The sequence below is a fragment of the Stegodyphus dumicola genome, chromosome X2 (assembly GCF_044657685.1).
Source record: "Stegodyphus dumicola isolate Sdum_Otavi_A_Nest chromosome X2, ASM4465768v1".
NCBI classification, from domain to species: Eukaryota; Metazoa; Arthropoda; class Arachnida; order Araneae; family Eresidae; genus Stegodyphus; species Stegodyphus dumicola.
In genome coordinates, this window is record NC_140781.1 from 105,950,702 (window position 1) to 105,973,502 (window position 22,801).

A 22,801-nucleotide genomic window follows, 5' to 3' on the forward strand; every position below is an offset into this window, starting at 1 on the left:
ATTAAAGCTGGGCTCGAACCCGGGCAGCTATACAATATGTTCTTTCCCTGAGTGAAATATTTCTATAATTACATTAAAGTCACCTGGTAATATTTGAAGATAATTTCTGGTATATCGGACTAAGCTGTCCTCTCTCATGGATGAGAGTACCTGCATTGCAGTCATGCTTTTAGTAACAATGTAGCACATTGCTGGAGTTTAAAACAAAGAAGGCGACTCTTGAAGTTTTATATATTAAGGAACAATATTAGATATTTCTCTTTGTGTATAATTATTCTTTAATATCAAAGTAGTTAAAATCTAATGATTCCTTTTTTCCCCTTTTGGCCCCTTCTAGTGTAATTTGTGATCATTTTTGTGCACTCTTGGAATGCAGAACATGATATCGTGAAAGAAAAAGAACGGATGAATAATGCAGAACAAAAAGACATCTGTGGCTGGTAATTCTTGTTTTATATCAACTTTATTTCCACTAGAAATACTTGAATGTTATAATTTGTCCATCCCTTTTCACATGTTGCTTTATATTGAAGCTTTACTAGTTATTTATTTTACATGAACGTGTCACATTATGTTTTAATGTTTAGGGTAGCATTTGTTCATTAATTTCGTAGGTTTTGAATTTCATATTGAAGTGTATGAATTGGTGCTTTCTCTATATTGTATTGTAATATTCGAAGTGAGGTTGAACTGTTAATCACACTATAATTATCAGAAGTCTGAGATTTGTTAGAGTTCTGTTGCTTCGTAGTGGTTTCAAAAGTACTGCTGTGATGTAATTTTTTCCCAAGTGGCCTCCTTTCACATTACGACGAGGAGGCTAAACATTTTCCTCTCTGTGTGGCCTAATATTTTCCATGTCCAACGGGGTCTTGTCTTCCCAACAGGCCAGTGTAATTGCACTGCCTGGGTATAAACCAATTTTGTTTCAGTTTTTTCCGAATTTAGAGTCTCTCTATCAAGTGCTGTTTCTCTTAAAACCATTGAAAGTTAAGTGTTGAATAAAAAAGAAATGTAAATAAAAATTTAATGTATACTCATAAAGAAAGTTAGTGGAGCCAAATTGTCTTCTGTTAAGGATGCTCAAAATGTGCTTTTTCTTAGTTGTTTTAAGCATACTTTATTATATTTTGTCCCTAATCTGAACAATTTTGGCATATTGTGAAGTTTTATGAACCAATTTGCGAAGATCTCTTTAAAATCGATTAAAAAATATTCATTTTGAAATAAAATCAGAGATGTTTTATTATTATCGAAGTAAAATTCTGCAGACTAACTTTCAACTTGGTTTTGAAAAGCACTCTGAAAGTTTCTTTAGGACTTGTTTTCGTTCTCTTGGCAAATACATGACAGAATTATTTTTTGAAAAAGCTGATGTCTTTTGCTTATAAGAATGACTGATGCAACTGTAACCATGTCGCTGTAAAGAGCACATATTTCCCAGTAGCTCTTTTAAAGTGTCCGTTTTTTTCTTTAATTGTGTCCATCTCCACTAGAAGATCAGACATTGCTTCTCTGTTATTTAACGATTCCTTCATCTAATCTTCAGTTAAAAGCTGTTTCTCGTAATGAGCGCTTTTATTATCAAGGGGTTTTATAAGCACCCAATTCTTCTTTTGTAATTTTCTGATTCATTGTTTGACTTCTTTATCTTCCATATGTGAAAATTCTTCGGAATGCTTTGCATTTGAGATTTGTAAGATTTTTTTGAACTTCATTTTCAGTCTATGGAAATTGTTTAAAGTAGCAGATAAATTCTTTCTGGTGTTGATGGATGAATGTTGAACCACGTATGAAAGAAATTCTAGCAGTGGACAAATTAAATGGAATCCTGTAAGGTACTGCTATACGCGAAATCACGCTTTACAAGTCTGCGCTCAGCAAGTACCTGTTGTATTAGAAATGATAGGCTACGAAACGTGACTTGAAGAATCATATGAGGTATCTAGAATGCAGATTGGTAGTTTAGTCGTGATAAATAAACAGTCTATACAGATGACCGGAAATAATAAAAATTTAGATGGATTAACTATAAAGTATTTTACTCCTGGACCATTAGTCATAAACAGTACTTGTGTAAAAACAGATTAAAGTATATGGATTCCCTGTTTAAGAAAGGAATTTCTTTCTGACAGTATGCAGTCTGTACCATACCTGGAATAGGGAGGTGTTGCATCTTCAGGGAAACAAAATCTTTTATTCTGTAATTTTTACTGAAAATGTGTGTTTAAATTTTGTTACCTAGATAACAAAATTAGATAACCCTATTTTTAACTCTTTTTATATGAAAATGAAACCAAATACAGACTAAGAAATAAAATTGCATTCCTTCCCTTAGTGCAGTTATGTGCAACTTTAACTTAAAGGGAGCCAATTTTGAGTTTATAAAATTTTGGCGAGCACAAGTATCTAGTGCACTTTTAATATTTCAGTTATAAATACATTACACAAAGTATAAAAATGTGTGGTATAATAAGTTAAAGAAAAGGTATACTCTTTGCATTATTTACAAAAAATTCAGCAAGATGAAAGTTAAATACAGGGAAATCGTATTTTAATGTGAAATTTAACACTGCATTTCTTCTGCGAGTTTTTTTTTTTTTTTTGCCTCTGATACATGCGATGTTATGGCTAAATCCTTGCAGTCGTTGGGATGTTGATTTGTTATCCCGTATCTAAACATTGATTTTAACAAGTTCATTGTTGAAAATCCTCTTTCACATTTTTAAGCAGATTGGAAGCAGGAATTTATCTTTTTAAAAGTTTAACTGTTCATGATGTTTCTGTTCTAGGACTATTCAATTGGCTTTTTGTGATATTCTTGATCTTAATTAGGACGAAAATCAGTTATTTCCATTTCTTGATCAATAGAATTGTTATTTAACATATTTGCAATCTTTTACCATTTTTCTTAAATACTAGTATTATGTAATGGGTTTGAAGTGAATGAAGTAGTTAGCCTAATTTTAAATACACTAAAAACATCTAATTTAGAAACTAATTTAAGCTCGATGAGATTTTCCAAATGATTCTTTCAGTTTTCTTATATTTCATCCCTTAGTTCTCCAGATTTTCAATGGGGCAAAACGTACATTACATTATGGTAAAAATGTATATTCCTCATATTTGTGTAATATTTTCACAAAATTAATTTTGATTTAAAATGAATTTATAATACCCTTTAATTCAAAGACTCTAGTTTAGTTCTCTCGCCCCCTCCCTCAAATTTAAGATTTAGTTACTATGTCTGTAAGAATGGCTAAATCATAGAACAAGGTATGTTCAATAATTTCTTCATAAGTTTTGTTTCTGGATTTTTAAAATTCTTCTATGAAACTTTTGTAACAGAAGCTGGGATGGAACCCGGGCAGCCAGACAGAATGTCCCTTCCCTGAGTGAAAAGTTCTATCATTTCTTTGAAAGTGACCTGATAATATTTCAGAATAAACCCTCATAACACTAATAAATGTATATAAATTTTTTAATGTTTATTTAATGTGTGTTTGGTTCTTAAAATATTTTGAGCTATTATATTACTAATTCTGTATGTGAATTAACACAGTTTAATATAGAACACCTGCTTCAAGGCTAAAGGTAAAGTATTTGAATAATGTTCTACCTTTCGTCTGTTTTCAGACGCAGGTTCTATTCTACAATTTACGGAATTTCTGGGTATTGGACATCTCACATAGGTGACAAAATTTCATTCCTATGTGTAGGTTTCATAGTATAATAGGTTGAGCATCCCTACATTAGTATTTGACTTTGATTCCTTCGAAAGAAAAAGGAGTATCTTAGTTTTCTTGAATTTTTGGTCAAAATTTTAGTATGTAGGTAATTGCAATAGCTCTTCCACGAAATTGCATTTAAATTTTTTGTAACATTTCAAAATGCTGTATCATTCAATGGCATTTGATGTGTTTTAGCTTGCTATATTAAAGCTGGGCTCGAACCCGGGCAGCTATACAATATGTTCTTTCCCTGAGTGAAATATTTCTATAATTACATTAAAGTCACCTGGTAATATTTGAAGATAATTTCTGGTATATCGGACTAAGCTGTCCTCTCTCATGGATGAGAGTACCTGCATTGCAGTCATGCTTTTAGTAACAATGTAGCACATTGCTGGAGTTTAAAACAAAGAAGGCGACTCTTGAAGTTTTATATATTAAGGAACAATATTAGATATTTCTCTTTGTGTATAATTATTCTTTAATATCAAAGTAGTTAAAATCTAATGATTCCTTTTTTCCCCTTTTGGCCCCTTCTAGTGTAATTTGTGATCATTTTTGTGCACTCTTGGAATGCAGAACATGATATCGTGAAAGAAAAAGAACGGATGAATAATGCAGAACAAAAAGACATCTGTGGCTGGTAATTCTTGTTTTATATCAACTTTATTTCCACTAGAAATACTTGAATGTTATAATTTGTCCATCCCTTTTCACATGTTGCTTTATATTGAAGCTTTACTAGTTATTTATTTTACATGAACGTGTCACATTATGTTTTAATGTTTAGGGTAGCATTTGTTCATTAATTTCGTAGGTTTTGAATTTCATATTGAAGTGTATGAATTGGTGCTTTCTCTATATTGTATTGTAATATTCGAAGTGAGGTTGAACTGTTAATCACACTATAATTATCAGAAGTCTGAGATTTGTTAGAGTTCTGTTGCTTCGTAGTGGTTTCAAAAGTACTGCTGTGATGTAATTTTTTCCCAAGTGGCCTCCTTTCACATTACGACGAGGAGGCTAAACATTTTCCTCTCTGTGTGGCCTAATATTTTCCATGTCCAACGGGGTCTTGTCTTCCCAACAGGCCAGTGTAATTGCACTGCCTGGGTATAAACCAATTTTGTTTCAGTTTTTTCCGAATTTAGAGTCTCTCTATCAAGTGCTGTTTCTCTTAAAACCATTGAAAGTTAAGTGTTGAATAAAAAAGAAATGTAAATAAAAATTTAATGTATACTCGTAAAGAAAGTTAGTGGAGCCAAATTGTCTTCTGTTAAGGATGCTCAAAATGTGCTTTTTCTTAGTTGTTTTAAGCATACTTTATTATATTTTGTCCCTAATCTGAACAATTTTGGCATATTGTGAAGTTTTATGAACCAATTTGCGAAGATCTCTTTAAAATCGATTAAAAAATATTCATTTTGAAATAAAATCAGAGATGTTTTATTATTATCGAAGTAAAATTCTGCAGACTAACTTTCAACTTGGTTTTGAAAAGCACTCTGAAAGTTTCTTTAGGACTTGTTTTCGTTCTCTTGGCAAATACATGACAGAATTATTTTTTGAAAAAGCTGATGTCTTTTGCTTATAAGAATGACTGATGCAACTGTAACCATGTCGCTGTAAAGAGCACATATTTCCCAGTAGCTCTTTTAAAGTGTCCGTTTTTTTCTTTAATTGTGTCCATCTCCACTAGAAGATCAGACATTGCTTCTCTGTTATTTAACGATTCCTTCATCTAATCTTCAGTTAAAAGCTGTTTCTCGTAATGAGCGCTTTTATTATCAAGGGGTTTTATAAGCACCCAATTCTTCTTTTGTAATTTTCTGATTCATTGTTTGACTTCTTTATCTTCCATATGTGAAAATTCTTCGGAATGCTTTGCATTTGAGATTTGTAAGATTTTTTTGAACTTCATTTTCAGTCTATGGAAATTGTTTAAAGTAGCAGATAAATTCTTTCTGGTGTTGATGGATGAATGTTGAACCACGTATGAATGAAATTCTAGCAGTGGACAAATTAAATGGAATCCTGTAAGGTACTGCTATACGCGAAATCACGCTTTACAAGTCTGCGCTCAGCAAGTACCTGTTGTATTAGAAATGATAGGCTACGAAACGTGACTTGAAGAATCATATGAGGTATCTAGAATGCAGATTGGTAGTTTAGTCGTGATAAATAAACAGTCTATACAGATGACCGGAAATAATAAAAATTTAGATGGATTAACTATAAAGTATTTTACTCCTGGACCATTAGTCATAAACAGTACTTGTGTTAAAACAGATTAAAGTATATGGATTCCCTGTTTAAGAAAGGAATTTCTTTCTGACAGTATGCAGTCTGTACCATACCTGGAATAGCGAGGTGTTGCATGTTCAGGGAAACAAAATCTTTTATTCTGTAATTTTTACTGAAAATGTATGTTTAAATTTTGTTACCTAGATAACAAAATTAGATAACCCTATTTTTAACTCTTTTTATATGAAAATGAAACCAAATACAGACAAAGAAATAAAATTGCATTCCTTCCCTTAGTGCAGTTATGTGCAACTTTAACTTAAAGGGAGCCAATTTTGAGTTTATAAAATTTTGGCGAGCACAAGTATCTAGTGCACTTTTAATATTTCAGTTATAAATACATTACACAAAGTATAAAAATGTGTGGTATAATAAGTTAAAGAAAAGGTATACTCTTTGCATTATTTACAAAAAATTCAGCAAGATGAAAGTTAAATACAGGGAAATCGTATTTTAATGTGAAATTTAACACTGCATTTCTTCTGCGAGTTTTTTTTTTTTTTTTGCCTCTGATACATGCGATGTTATGGCTAAATCCTTGCAGTCGTTGGGATGTTGATTTGTTATCCCGTATCTAAACATTGATTTTAACAAGTTCATTGTTGAAAATCCTCTTTCACATTTTTAAGCAGATTGGAAGCAGGAATTTATCTTTTTAAAAGTTTAACTGTTCATGATGTTTCTGTTCTAGGACTATTCAATTGGCTTTTTGTGATATTCTTGATCTTAATTAGGACGAAAATCAGTTATTTCCATTTCTTGATCAATAGAATTGTTATTTAACATATTTGCAATCTTTTACCATTTTTCTTATATACTAGTATTATGTAATGGGTTTGAAGTGAATGAAGTAGTTAGCCTAATTTTAAATACACTAAAAACATCTAATTTAGAAACTAATTTAAGCTCGATGAGATTTTCCAAATGATTCTTTCAGTTTTCTTATATTTCATCCCTTAGTTCTCCAGATTTTCAAAGGGGCAAAACGTACATTACATTATGGTAAAAATGTATATTCCTCATATTTGTGTAATATTTTCAGAAAATTAATTTTGATTTAAAATGAACTTATAATACCCTTTAATTCAAAGACTCTAGTTTAGTTCTCTCGCCCCCTCCCTCAAATTTAAGATTTAGTTACTATGTCTGTAAGAATGGCTAAATCATAGAACCAGGTATGTTCAATAATTTCTTCATAAGTTTTGTTTCTGGATTTTTAAAATTCTTCTATGAAACTTTTGTAACAGAAGCTGGGATGGAACCCGGGCAGCCAGACAGAATGTCCCTTCCCTGAGTGAAAAGTTCTATCATTTCTTTGAAAGTGACCTGATAATATTTCAGAATAAACCCTCATAACACTAATAAATGTATATAAATTTTTTAATGTTTATTTAATGTGTGTTTGGTTCTTAAAATATTTTGAGCTATTATATTACTAATTCTGTATGTGAATTAACACAGTTTAATATAGAACACCTGCTTCAAGGCTAAAGGTAAAGTATTTGAATAATGTTCTACCTTTCGTCTGTTTTCAGACGCAGGTTCTATTCTACAATTTACGGAATTTCTGGGTATTGGACATCTCACATAGGTGACAAAATTTCATTCCTATGTGTAGGTTTCATAGTACAATAGGTTGAGCATCCCTACATTAGTATTTGACTTTGATTCCTTCGAAAGAAAAAGGAGTATCTTAGTTTTCTTGAATTTTTGGTCAAAATTTTAGTATGTAGGTAATTGCAATAGCTCTTCCACGAAATTGCATTTAAATTTTTTGTAACATTTCAAAATGCTGTATCATTCAATGGCATTTGATGTGTTTTAGCTTGCTATATTAAAGCTGGGCTCGAACCCGGGCAGCTATACAATATGTTCTTTCCCTGAGTGAAATATTTCTATAATTACATTAAAGTCACCTGGTAATATTTGAAGATAATTTCTGGTATATCGGACTAAGCTGTCCTCTCTCATGGATGAGAGTACCTGCATTGCAGTCATGCTTTTAGTAACAATGTAGCACATTGCTGGAGTTTAAAACAAAGAAGGCGACTCTTGAAGTTTTATATATTAAGAAACAATATTAGATATTTCTCTTTGTGTATAATTATTCTTTAATATCAAAGTAGTTAAAATCTAATGATTCCTTTTTTCCCCTTTTGGCCCCTTCTAGTGTAATTTGTGATCATTTTTGTGCACTCTTGGAATGCAGAACATGATATCGTGAAAGAAAAAGAACGGATGAATAATGCAGAACAAAAAGACATCTGTGGCTGGTAATTCTTGTTTTATATCAACTTTATTTCCACTAGAAATACTTGAATGTTATAATTTGTCCATCCCTTTTCACATGTTGCTTTATATTGAAGCTTTACTAGTTATTTATTTTACATGAACGTGTCACATTATGTTTTAATGTTTAGGGTAGCATTTGTTCATTAATTTCGTAGGTTTTGAATTTCATATTGAAGTGTATGAATTGGTGCTTTCTCTATATTGTATTGTAATATTCGAAGTGAGGTTGAACTGTTAATCACACTATAATTATCAGAAGTCTGAGATTTGTTAGAGTTCTGTTGCTTCGTAGTGGTTTCAAAAGTACTGCTGTGATGTAATTTTTTCCCAAGTGGCCTCCTTTCACATTACGAGGAGGAGGCTAAACATTTTCCTCTCTGTGTGGCCTAATATTTTCCATGTCCAACGGGGTCTTGTCTTCCCAACAGGCCAGTGTAATTGCACTGCCTGGGTATAAACCAATTTTGTTTCAGTTTTTTCCGAATTTAGAGTCTCTCTATCAAGTGCTGTTTCTCTTAAAACCATTGAAAGTTAAGTGTTGAATAAAAAAGAAATGTAAATAAAAATTTAATGTATACTCGTAAAGAAAGTTAGTGGAGCCAAATTGTCTTCTGTTAAGGATGCTCAAAATGTGCTTTTTCTTAGTTGTTTTAAGCATACTTTATTATATTTTGTCCCTAATCTGAACAATTTTGGCATATTGTGAAGTTTTATGAACCAATTTGCGAAGATCTCTTTAAAATCGATTAAAAAATATTCATTTTGAAATAAAATCAGAGATGTTTTATTATTATCGAAGTAAAATTCTGCAGACTAACTTTCAACTTGGTTTTGAAAAGCACTCTGAAAGTTTCTTTAGGACTTGTTTTCGTTCTCTTGGCAAATACATGACAGAATTATTTTTTGAAAAAGCTGATGTCTTTTGCTTATAAGAATGACTGATGCAACTGTAACCATGTCGCTGTAAAGAGCACATATTTCCCAGTAGCTCTTTTAAAGTGTCCGTTTTTTTCTTTAATTGTGTCCATCTCCACTAGAAGATCAGACATTGCTTCTCTGTTATTTAACGATTCCTTCATCTAATCTTCAGTTAAAAGCTGTTTCTCGTAATGAGCGCTTTTATTATCAAGGGGTTTTATAAGCACCCAATTCTTCTTTTGTAATTTTCTGATTCATTGTTTGACTTCTTTATCTTCCATATGTGAAAATTCTTCGGAATGCTTTGCATTTGAGATTTGTAAGATTTTTTTGAACTTCATTTTCAGTCTATGGAAATTGTTTAAAGTAGCACATAAATTCTTTCTGGTGTTGATGGATGAATGTTGAACCACGTATGAATGAAATTCTAGCAGTGGACAAATTAAATGGAATCCTGTAAGGTACTGCTATACGCGAAATCACGCTTTACAAGTCTGCGCTCAGCAAGTACCTGTTGTATTAGAAATGATAGGCTACGAAACGTGACTTGAAGAATCATATGAGGTATCTAGAATGCAGATTGGTAGTTTAGTCGTGATAAATAAACAGTCTATACAGATGACCGGAAATAATAAAAATTTAGATGGATTAACTATAAAGTATTTTACTCCTGGACCATTAGTCATAAACAGTACTTGTGTTAAAACAGATTAAAGTATATGGATTCCCTGTTTAAGAAAGGAATTTCTTTCTGACAGTATGCAGTCTGTACCATACCTGGAATAGCGAGGTGTTGCATGTTCAGGGAAACAAAATCTTTTATTCTGTAATTTTTACTGAAAATGTATGTTTAAATTTTGTTACCTAGATAACAAAATTAGATAACCCTATTTTTAACTCTTTTTATATGAAAATGAAACCAAATACAGACAAAGAAATAAAATTGCATTCCTTCCCTTAGTGCAGTTATGTGCAACTTTAACTTAAAGGGAGCCAATTTTGAGTTTATAAAATTTTGGCGAGCACAAGTATCTAGTGCACTTTTAATATTTCAGTTATAAATACATTACACAAAGTATAAAAATGTGTGGTATAATAAGTTAAAGAAAAGGTATACTCTTTGCATTATTTACAAAAAATTCAGCAAGATGAAAGTTAAATACAGGGAAATCGTATTTTAATGTGAAATTTAACACTGCATTTCTTCTGCGAGTTTTTTTTTTTTTTTTTTGCCTCTGATACATGCGATGTTATGGCTAAATCCTTGCAGTCGTTGGGATGTTGATTTGTTATCCTGTATCTAAACATTGATTTTAACAAGTTCATTGTTGAAAATCCTCTTTCACATTTTTAAGCAGATTGGAAGCAGGAATTTATCTTTTTAAAAGTTTAACTGTTCATGATGTTTCTGTTCTAGGACTATTCAATTGGCTTTTTGTGATATTCTTGATCTTAATTAGGACGAAAATCAGTTATTTCCATTTCTTGATCAATAGAATTGTTATTTAACATATTTGCAATCTTTTACCATTTTTCTTATATACTAGTATTATGTAATGGGTTTGAAGTGAATGAAGTAGTTAGCCTAATTTTAAATACACTAAAAACATCTAATTTAGAAACTAATTTAAGCTCGATGAGATTTTCCAAATGATTCTTTCAGTTTTCTTATATTTCATCCCTTAGTTCTCCAGATTTTCAATGGGGCAAAACGTACATTACATTATGGTAAAAATGTATATTCCTCATATTTGTGTAATATTTTCACAAAATTAATTTTGATTTAAAATGAATTTATAATACCCTTTAATTCAAAGACTCTAGTTTAGTTCTCTCGCCCCCTCCCTCAAATTTAAGATTTAGTTACTATGTCTGTAAGAATGGCTAAATCATAGAACCAGGTATGTTCAATAATTTCTTCATAAGTTTTGTTTCTGGATTTTTAAAATTCTTCTATGAAACTTTTGTAACAGAAGCTGGGATGGAACCCGGGCAGCCAGACAGAATGTCCCTTCCCTGAGTGAAAAGTTCTATCATTTCTTTGAAAGTGACCTGATAATATTTCAGAATAAACCCTCATAACACTAATAAATGTATATAAATTTTTTAATGTTTATTTAATGTGTGTTTGGTTCTTAAAATATTTTGAGCTATTATATTACTAATTCTGTATGTGAATTAACACAGTTTAATATAGAACACCTGCTTCAAGGCTAAAGGTAAAGTATTTGAATAATGTTCTACCTTTCGTCTGTTTTCAGACGCAGGTTCTATTCTACAATTTACGGAATTTCTGGGTATTGGACATCTCACATAGGTGACAAAATTTCATTCCTATGTGTAGGTTTCATAGTACAATAGGTTGAGCATCCCTACATTAGTATTTGACTTTGATTCCTTCGAAAGAAAAAGGAGTATCTTAGTTTTCTTGAATTTTTGGTCAAAATTTTAGTATGTAGGTAATTGCAATAGCTCTTCCACGAAATTGCATTTAAATTTTTTGTAACATTTCAAAATGCTGTATCATTCAATGGCATTTGATGTGTTTTAGCTTGCTATATTAAAGCTGGGCTCGAACCCGGGCAGCTATACAATATGTTCTTTCCCTGAGTGAAATATTTCTATAATTACATTAAAGTCACCTGGTAATATTTGAAGATAATTTCTGGTATATCGGACTAAGCTGTCCTCTCTCATGGATGAGAGTACCTGCATTGCAGTCATGCTTTTAGTAACAATGTAGCACATTGCTGGAGTTTAAAACAAAGAAGGCGACTCTTGAAGTTTTATATATTAAGAAACAATATTAGATATTTCTCTTTGTGTATAATTATTCTTTAATATCAAAGTAGTTAAAATCTAATGATTCCTTTTTTCCCCTTTTGGCCCCTTCTAGTGTAATTTGTGATCATTTTTGTGCACTCTTGGAATGCAGAACATGATATCGTGAAAGAAAAAGAACGGATGAATAATGCAGAACAAAAAGACATCTGTGGCTGGTAATTCTTGTTTTATATCAACTTTATTTCCACTAGAAATACTTGAATGTTATAATTTGTCCATCCCTTTTCACATGTTGCTTTATATTGAAGCTTTACTAGTTATTTATTTTACATGAACGTGTCACATTATGTTTTAATGTTTAGGGTAGCATTTGTTCATTAATTTCGTAGGTTTTGAATTTCATATTGAAGTGTCTGAATTGGTGCTTTCTCTATATTGTATTGTAATATTCGAAGTGAGGTTGAACTGTTAATCACACTATAATTATCAGAAGTCTGAGATTTGTTAGAGTTCTGTTGCTTCGTAGTGGTTTCAAAAGTACTGCTGTGATGTAATTTTTTCCCAAGTGGCCTCCTTTCACATTACGAGGAGGAGGCTAAACATTTTCCTCTCTGTGTGGCCTAATATTTTCCATGTCCAACGGGGTCTTGTCTTCCCAACAGGCCAGTGTAATTGCACTGCCTGGGTATAAACCAATTTTGTTTCAGTTTTTTCCGAATTTAGAGTCTCTCTATCAAGTGCTGTTTCTCTTAAAACCATTGAAAGTTAAGTGTTGAATAAAAAAGAAATGTAAATAAAAATTTAATGTATACTCGTAAAGAAAGTTAGTGGAGCCAAATTGTCTTCTGTTAAGGATGCTCAAAATGTGCTTTTTCTTAGTTGTTTTAAGCATACTTTATTATATTTTGTCCCTAATCTGAACAATTTTGGCATATTGTGAAGTTTTATGAACCAATTTGCGAAGATCTCTTTAAAATCGATTAAAAAATATTCATTTTGAAATAAAATCAGAGATGTTTTATTATTATCGAAGTAAAATTCTGCAGACTAACTTTCAACTTGGTTTTGAAAAGCACTCTGAAAGTTTCTTTAGGACTTGTTTTCGTTCTCTTGGCAAATACATGACAGAATTATTTTTTGAAAAAGCTGATGTCTTTTGCTTATAAGAATGACTGATGCAACTGTAACCATGTCGCTGTAAAGAGCACATATTTCCCAGTAGCTCTTTTAAAGTGTCCGTTTTTTTCTTTAATTGTGTCCATCTCCACTAGACTAGATTAGGGACAAAATATAATAAAGTATGCTTAAAACAACTAAGAAAAAGCACATTTTGAGCATCCTTAACAGAAGACAATTTGGCTCCACTAACTTTCTTTACGACTATACATTAAATTTTTATTTACATTTCTTTTTTATTCAACACTTAACTTTCAATGGTTTTAAGAGAAACAGCACTTGATAGAGAGACTCTAAATTCGGAAAAAACTGAAACAAAATTGGTTTATACCCAGGCAGTGCAATTACACTGGCCTGTTGGGAAGAGAAGACCCCGTTGGACATGGAAAATATTAGGCCACACAGAGAGGAAAATGTTTAGCCTCCTCCTCGTAATGCGAAAGGAGGCCACTTGGGAAAAAATTACATCACAGCAGTACTTTTGAAACCACTACGAAGCAACAGAACTCTAACAAATCTCAGACTTCTGATAATTATAGTGTGATTAACAGTTCAACCTCACTTCGAATATTACAATACAATATAGAGAAAGCACCAATTCAGACACTTCAATATGAAATTCAAAACCTACGAAATTAATGAACAAATGCTACCCTAAACATTAAAACATAATGTGACACGTTCATGTAAAATAAATAACTAGTAAAGCTTCAATATAAAGCAACATGTGAAAAGGGATGGACAAATTATAACATTCAAGTATTTCTAGTGGAAATAAAGTTGATATAAAACAAGAATTACCAGCCACAGATGTCTTTTTGCTCTGCATTATTCATCCGTTCTTTTTCTTTCACGATATCATGTTCTGCATTCCAAGAGTGCACAAAAATGATCACAAATTACACTAGAAGGGGCCAAAAGGGAAAAAAGAAATCATTAGATTTTAACTACTTTGATATTAAAGAATAATTATACACAAAGAGAAATATCTAATATTGTTTCTTAATATATAAAACTTCAAGAGTCGCCTTCTTTGTTTTAAACTCCAGCAATGTGCTACATTGTTACTAAAAGCATGACGGCAATCGATAGAAAAGCTGATTTTCCTAATACGACAGAAATACAGTAAGCGAAAGGGGATTTTAATATATGGGTACAACATGAATAATGAAAAAAAAAAAAAAAATTAGACAGTTATTACGGATACACAGAATAAAAGGGATAATGATCTTCGAGAAGAGTAAATAATTGCAGCGCTGGTAGAAAGATGGCACCAAAAGACAAAGAGCAGGTAATTTTAAATCACAAATAATCAAAATAAACTTTACTGCTAGCTTTGAAGCAGGTGTTATATATTAGACTATCTTAATTCACACACATAATTAGTGACATAACAGATCAAAATAGAGTAATCAAACTCGCAATACATTAATATTAAAAGAGCTATACATATATACTTTTAAAGATTTTTTTAAAAAAAGGGCACAAAAACACCTCTCTAAAAGCAGACTTGGAAGAACATCTTGGAAACAAAAGTCGTATACCATAAAAGAAATATTTCATTCAGAATTTTAACGTAAGAACCATTTCTAATTATAAGTTCTCTACTTAGGAACTCTCATCCATGAGAGAGGACAGCTTAGTCCGATATACCAGAAATTATCTTGAAATATTACCAGGTGACTTTAATGTAATTATAGAAATATTTCACTCAGGGAAAGAACATATTGTCTAGCTGCCCGGGTTCTAGCCCAGCTTTAATATAGCAAGCTAAAACACATCAAATGCCATTGAATGATACAGCATTTTGAAATGTTACAAAAAATTTAATTGCAATTTTGTGGAAGAGCTATTGCAATTACCTACATACTAAAATTTTGACCAAAAATTCAAGAAAACTAAGATACTCCTTTTTCTTTCGAAGGAATCAAAGTCATATACTAATGTAGGGATGCTCAACCTATTGTACTATGAAACCTACAAATAGGAATGAAATTTTGTCAGCTATGTGAGATATCCAATACCGAGAAATTCCGTAAATTGTAGAATAGAACCTGCGTCTGAAAACAGACGAAAGGTAAAACATTATTCAAATACTTTACCTTTAGCCTTGAAGCAGGTGTTCTATATTAAACTGTGTTAATTCACACACAGAATTAGTAATATAATAGCTCAAAATATTTTAAGAACCAAACACGCATTAAATAAACATTAAAAAATCTATATACATTTATTAGTGTTACGAGGGTTTATTCTGAAATATTATCAGGTCACTTTCAAAGAAATGATAGAACTTTTCACTCAGGGAAGGGACATTCTCTCTGGCTGCCCGGGTTCTATCCCAGCTTCTGTTACAAAAGTTTCATAGAAGAATTTTAAAAATCCAGAAACAAAACTTATGAAGAAATTATTGAACATACCTGGTTCTATGATTTAGCCATTCTTACAGACATAGTAACTAAATCTTAAATTTGAGGGAGAGGCGAGAGAACTAAACTAGAGTCTTTGAATTAAAGGGTATTATAAATTAATTTTAAATCAAAATTAATTTTGTGAAAATATTACACAAATATGAGGAATATACATTTTTACCATAATGTAATATACGTTTTGCCCCTTTGAAAATCTGGAGAACTAAGGGGTGAAATATAAGAAAACTGAAAGAATCATTTGGAAAATCTCATCAAGCTTAAATTAGTTTCTAAATTAGATGTTTTGAGTGTATTTAAAATTAGGTTAACTACTTCATTCACTTCAAACCCATTACATAATACTAGTATTTAAGAAAAATGGTAAAAGATTGCAAATATGTTAAATAACAATTCTATTGATCAAGAAATGGAAATAACTGATTTTCATCCTAATTAAGATCAAGAATATCACAAAAAGCCAATTGAATAGTCCTAGAACAGAAACATCATGAACAGTTAAACTTTTAAAAAGATAAATTCCTGCTTCCAATCTGCTTAAAAATGTGAAAGAGGATTTTCAACAATGAACTTGTTAAAATCAATGTTTAGATACGGGATAACAAATCAACATCCCAACGACTGCAAGGATTTAGCCATAACATCGCATGTATCAGAGGCAAAAAAAAACTCGCAGAAGAAATGCAGTGTTAAATTTCACATTAAAATACGATTTCCCTGTATTTAACTTTCATCTTGCTGAATTTTTTGTAAATAATACAAAGAGTATACCTTTTCTTTAACATATTATACCACACATTTTTAGACTTTGTGTAATGTATTTATAACTGAAAAAGTGCACTAGATCCTTGTGCTCGCCAAAATTTTATAAACTCAAAATTGGCTCCCTTTAAGTTAAAGTTGCACATAACTGCACTAAGGGAAGGAATGCAATTTTATTTCTTTGTCTGTATTTGGTTTCATTTTCATATAAAAAGAGTTAAAAATAGGGTTATCTAATTTTGTTATCTAGGTAACAAAATTTAAACACACATTTTCAGTAAAAATTACAGAATAAAAGATTTTGTTTCCCTGAAGATGCAACACCTCCGTATTCCAGGTATGGTACAGACTGCATACTGTCAGAAAGAAATTCCTTTCTTAAACAGGGAATCCATATACTTTAATCTGTTTTTACACAAGTACTGTTTATGACTAATGGTCCAGGAGTAAAATACTTTATAGTTAATCCATCTAAATTTTTATTATTTCCGGTCATCTGTATAGACTGTTTATTTATCACGACTAAACTACCAATCTGCATTCTAGATACCTCATATGATTCTTCAAGTCACGTTTCGTAGCCTATCATTTCTAATACAACAGGTACTTGCTGAGCGCAGACTTGTAAAGCGTGATTTCGCGAATAGCAGTACCTTACAGGATTCCATTTAATTTGTCCACTGCTAGAATTTCATTCATACGTGGTTCAACATTCATCCATCAACACTAGAAAGAATTTATCTGCTACTTTAAACAATTTCCATAGACTGAAAATGAAGTTCAAAAAAATCTTACAAATCTCAAATGCAAAGCATTCCGAAGAATTTTCACATATGGAAGATAAAGAAGTCAAACAATGAATCAGAAAATTACAAAAGAAAAATTGGGTGCTTATAAAACCCCTTGATAATAAAAGCGCTCGTTACGAGAAACAGCTTTTAACTGAAGATTAGATGAAGGAATCGTTAAATAACAGAGAAGCGATGTCTGATCTTCTAGTGGAGATGGACACAATTAAAGAAAAAACGGACACTTTAAAAGAGCTACTGACAGACAGACAGACAGACAAAGTAGACAGATGTCTTGTTTTGCACCCGGTAAGTCTTTCTGCACCGATGGGCGAAAAATCAAGCATAGGTGCGAAGGAAAGGTATATAGAAAGAGGGCCAATTTCGCATTTGAGGAGAGTAAAAAGGAACTTCGTACATATTGTACGAGTTCAAAAGGCCAGGAAAAAAAGATGGGACAAAATAAAATTTAAAATAAATGGCCCAAAAATAATAGAGGGAAAAAGAAAAGAAAAAGGGGGGGCCTATAGAAAGAAAAGGAAAAGAAGTAGAAAATATCCTAAAATACGATTGTGTCCATGAGTGTAGTTAAAAGGAGAAGAAACTGTCTTCATTTACAATAAATAGTGTCTCACAGGTGTGTTTGTGTAGTGAGTGTGTTTGGTAATGGTGAATAGATGTGGTACTGGGGAAAAAACAAATATTGACGGTGTTAAAATGCTTCGTATCAAGGTATTTAGCATGGAATATAAAGTAATATGTACGCTTGCATCCTGAGATATCAACAAAGGTCATCAAACAAAAGTATATATTAATTTAACCAAAGTAACTTATGCTACTTTCATTCTCAACATTTTCATACATTTTTCAAAAAGCAGCAGCAGACTAACAACATAGAACCATATACAATACAAGACCACAACCGCATACACCCAAAAAAATAAATAAATAAATAAAATAAAATATATATATATATATATTTATGTGTGTAAATAACTGAGTATATGTATTAAAAACACAAATTAAACAGTATTTATTAATTTAACTATCATAATTTATTACAAGATTAATTATTTTACTATCATAATTTATTACTAGTTAAATAATGTTAATATAACACAATGAGGCACACTGTTATTTATATAAGCTCATAGTTCTAAAAATTCATTTAAGGCGGTGAAGAATAAACCATCCCTTACATATGGACATTTAACAGATAGCAAAGAACAGTATGAGAAAAAATCGGTGAGGTATAATATTATTTAAAGGCGAAACTATATTCAAGCGATCTAGAAAGAAAAGAGAATCCAGAAGATCCGAGAGGGAAATAGCGCGATGCCCAAATTATCCGGCTCAGTGTGCTGACCACTACACCACGAAGTAACCCCTGTCTTTGGCAAAGCTTTAAAGTATACATATACAATGAACTGTCTGGAAAATTACCACCCATGGCCCCAGATAATTTTTCTAATGTGTAGGTAGTTAGTTGTCTGAAAGAAACAATGTTCAATATAGATATTGACCTCAGAAATATTCAAAAATCATTTTTCAGGATTATTTTGGATTGATCAGATAATGATAAAGCACATTAGGACTGTCTGATAAAGGACAGAGATATAATCATGGGGCCTCTTAAGGGAAGCTGGTTGTATTCATATTACACATTTAGAAAATTACATGAACAACTGTGCAGTTAGCAATTTTGCAGGGATTTGAACTGGATCAAACTACCAGCGGCTGCTTGGATTTATAAATAGAGAAAAGTTCTTACTGTTGAGTGATAACTACTACCGACGTGCCTCTTGAAACATATAATAAAAAATCAGGATACTTGTTTTGCATGCTCTAGTTCATCTGCCTTACATCTTAGACACAATAACATTGCTTTAAAATATTTCAGTATTTCTAACATTTCTTAACTGTGAAATATTTTGAAATATGTTAAACAGTATATTGAACAATATTTGGCTTCTAAGTCACCTATAAGCTGATTTCCAGATGAGAAAATGTGAGAATGATGGTGATTACATAAGTTGTTGGTGCTTTCTGTATGAAGTAATTTTAAATTCAGCCACTAAAAATGACAGAATTTTTTTTAAATGACCCACTATGTTAAAAACAACTATAGACTTCCTATTCTTTTTTAACATATACAGGTTAAAATTGGTTTTCATAATACTATATATATTTAACAAGATGCTGATTCAAAATTGCAATATATGTTTATTACATATTATGAAATTAACATATTGTTATTAGATAATGGATTATTAATTCCTTTTAATTTTTTATAGAGCTTTTTTATGAATGGTTACATGATGAGGAAAGAAATACCAGAACATCCTTTGTATTAAATAGCTCATGGGGGGAAAAATTCAAAAATCCCTTCTTCTCTAACTATGACAGGTAGCCAAAGTGGATTTTATAAATCTGAAGGGAAAAGAATATGGCAACTAAAAGCTCAAGGTTTGTGTAGACAAAGCTCAAAGTGTGGACAGACATGTACAGCTAGCATAAATATTAAAATTTATGAAAATAAAATTTCAATACATTACTACAACACATACTACAAGCATAATTTTAATTTAGGTCATGTTCTTATTCCATCACCTCAAAAAGAAAAAAATTGGTACGGAAGTAATGATTTAATCTTTTTTAAAGATTAATTAATGGTAATGATTTTAATCTTTTTTATTCTATATAATGTAATAGTTATTCATTTTTTGTAGTTATCACAGTTTATTTCAAAAATCCCTCCTTAAAATATATTAAAGTTTTTTCCGTCATAATACGCATCTGTTTCCCTTTCTCACTTTCTACGCTGCTGGTATTCAAAATGCAATACCATGAATGAAGGATCTAATAATCTTAAAATCTTCCTGTTAGATGACTTAGAATAGACTTTGATGGAATATGCAGATAATTAATATTGCAGTGTATACTCATATCACGTACTCCAGTAATGCTATGTAGAAAGACTAAAAAAGAAAGAACTATAGGTTGTTTCAATTACTGAAATTGTATGTTTTGCCACTGCTCCTTTATGTGGGAAGTTTGAGCATTACACAACATTCTTTTCAGACAAATCTCATTTTTGCCTTACCATTACGATGGTCTTATCTTAGTCTGGGGACATTTTAATACCAGATATCATGACCCTTGCATTATGACTTATCCTATCAGTCTATCACTAATGGTTATAGTTTAGGGTACCATTAGCACTGTTACTCATGCCTAATATACTACATTACAGGCACTCTCAGCAGCAATCACACATTACAGGCACCTTCAGCAGCAATCACTACATCTTAAAATTTTGCGCCCTGTTGTCTTCCCTCCCTTTCAAGATAGCCTGCTGCTGAGTTTCAATATGATCGCAATATTCAACAGTTTTTCATTGCGTATTAGGTCATTATGCTGCCTTGGCACAATTAAAAAAAAAAAAAAAAAAGCACAAAGGCAAAATTACAACAAAAATCTCAAATACTTATAAGGCCACACAAAGACACAAAATGTTTACAGTCTGAGAAGATTGATGACAGAATATTTAAATTTAAAAGTAGCTCATTAAGAAGAATCTATTAGGTCAAAAAAAATTCAGAGCATGATTGTAACAAACCACTGTTTGAAAATGTATACACAGTGTAGTATTAGCATGCAAGCATATACTTGTGAATGTATTGACCTTAGTATTCAAAATAATTTGTGCAAACACATTCTTTCAGCAGTAATGTACAACAGACGTGAAACAAGTTATTCTGGAGCAATCATTAACTTCTGAAAAGAAGGAGTACAAAATTTAGAAAAAACACACATAAACTTCACTTCTGAGAAATCAACTATCATAATTTTTTTTTAATCACTAGTAAATGAAAATAAAAATTTCCAGACTACATTAACAGACAAAATATTTCAGCAAATCATGCAACATTTAAATGCCGTTCAAAAATTATTACAGTTGACAGAAAATTACAACACAATAAATCAAAAAATATATATGCACTAAATTTGAATCTACAAGTAAAAAGATTATTCTACAAAAAATATTTTTCTCAACAAAAATTTGTAAAATAATGAAAACTGAACAAACCTACAGCAAATGAAACTGAAAGGTTCACAGATATTTTATTAGGACAGCCTGTTAGCAAAGGAAATGATTATAACAATTCAATACAGAAACATCACTAATTAAGTGAACTTTATTTTGTTTGATAAAGAAATTTAATCATACAAGCTGATCATTACTTTTACTGTTAACTGCTCTTGTAAGTTTCTTTCTTTCTATATTATTAATTTAGGACAAACTATGAGAGATTAAATGATTATTTCAAGTGGCTTTAGAACTTTTAAGATGTTTCATCCAGGAAATCTATTTGCTAAATGAAAGTGTGCTATGATTAAAGAAAACATTTGTAAATAATCAAACTTTTGAAAATAACATCTGACTAATGTAATATGTTTTGTCAATTACATCATAACTATGATTTTACTTTTTTTTTTAAATTTTTTGCTGTAAATATTATTTTTTGAATATTTTAAAGATAATAAAAATTTTGTGCATGCACTTAATGTTGTAGGTAATTTCGAATGCTTCATCCCAAAACTTTAATTCTTTATTCAGATTTGTGAGAAAAGAAAAGAAAAAGAAACTTAACATTTATTAATAATAATGTGTATCCAACTTTTTATTAATTTCATAGAATTTTATCTAGAATGTTGAATACTTGTAAATGCATTCATAGTCATCTACTTCCTTTTTTTATTAACGAAAAAGCTCATTAAGCTGTTCATTCATAGAATGCTCCAAAAACGTCATCCTTATTACAAACAATGCATATTTTCCTATAGCTTTAAAATTAGTTAAATTATTTCCTTATACAAAATAGTTCCTTATGTTATCTCAAGAACGAAAACAGCAACTTCATACGGCACTGAACTGTAGTTCAGAATTAATCACTTATAAAATTTCATTATGCAATAAATCTTTGTTTTTTATTGTATTTTGATAGTCATTCTGTATAAATTGCATTCATAAACTGATAGAGCTATTGCTGAAGAAATAATAACTAATTGTACAGATATTTTTTTATATAGCGCAGATGCTTAAACAGTGTGATGTTCTATAAATTATTTCATGTATGTTAATATAAAAGTTAACATGTAAAAATATTATTTTTGAGACAACTGGCAAAAAGCCTGCGAATGCACGCAGGCTAGGCCCAGCATAATAACGGTAAATGGAATGGAATATTTTTTTTTTGAAACTCGAATTAAATAATCAATGATTCAGCAACCGCCAAAATAAAAAAACAAGCAGCACCAGGAGTTACTTTCAGAAGGCATAATAATCTAATATAGTATGGAAAACTTGAGATTATAAAAGAAAATAAGATTAGACTATAAAACTATATGACCACATTCATGTTTACATCGTCAGCCATTCACGATTACTCCGCCTATAAATGACGTCATTTTCATGTCAAACATAATTGGCCAACATCAGAAGGGTACGGCTCGGAGTCTAGCTTCTCGTCTAAAAAGGGCTTTGAAACGTCGCATTGCATTGAATCACGTGAGCTATTCTACCCCGCGGGAACTGGGTAGTGCTGCGATAGGG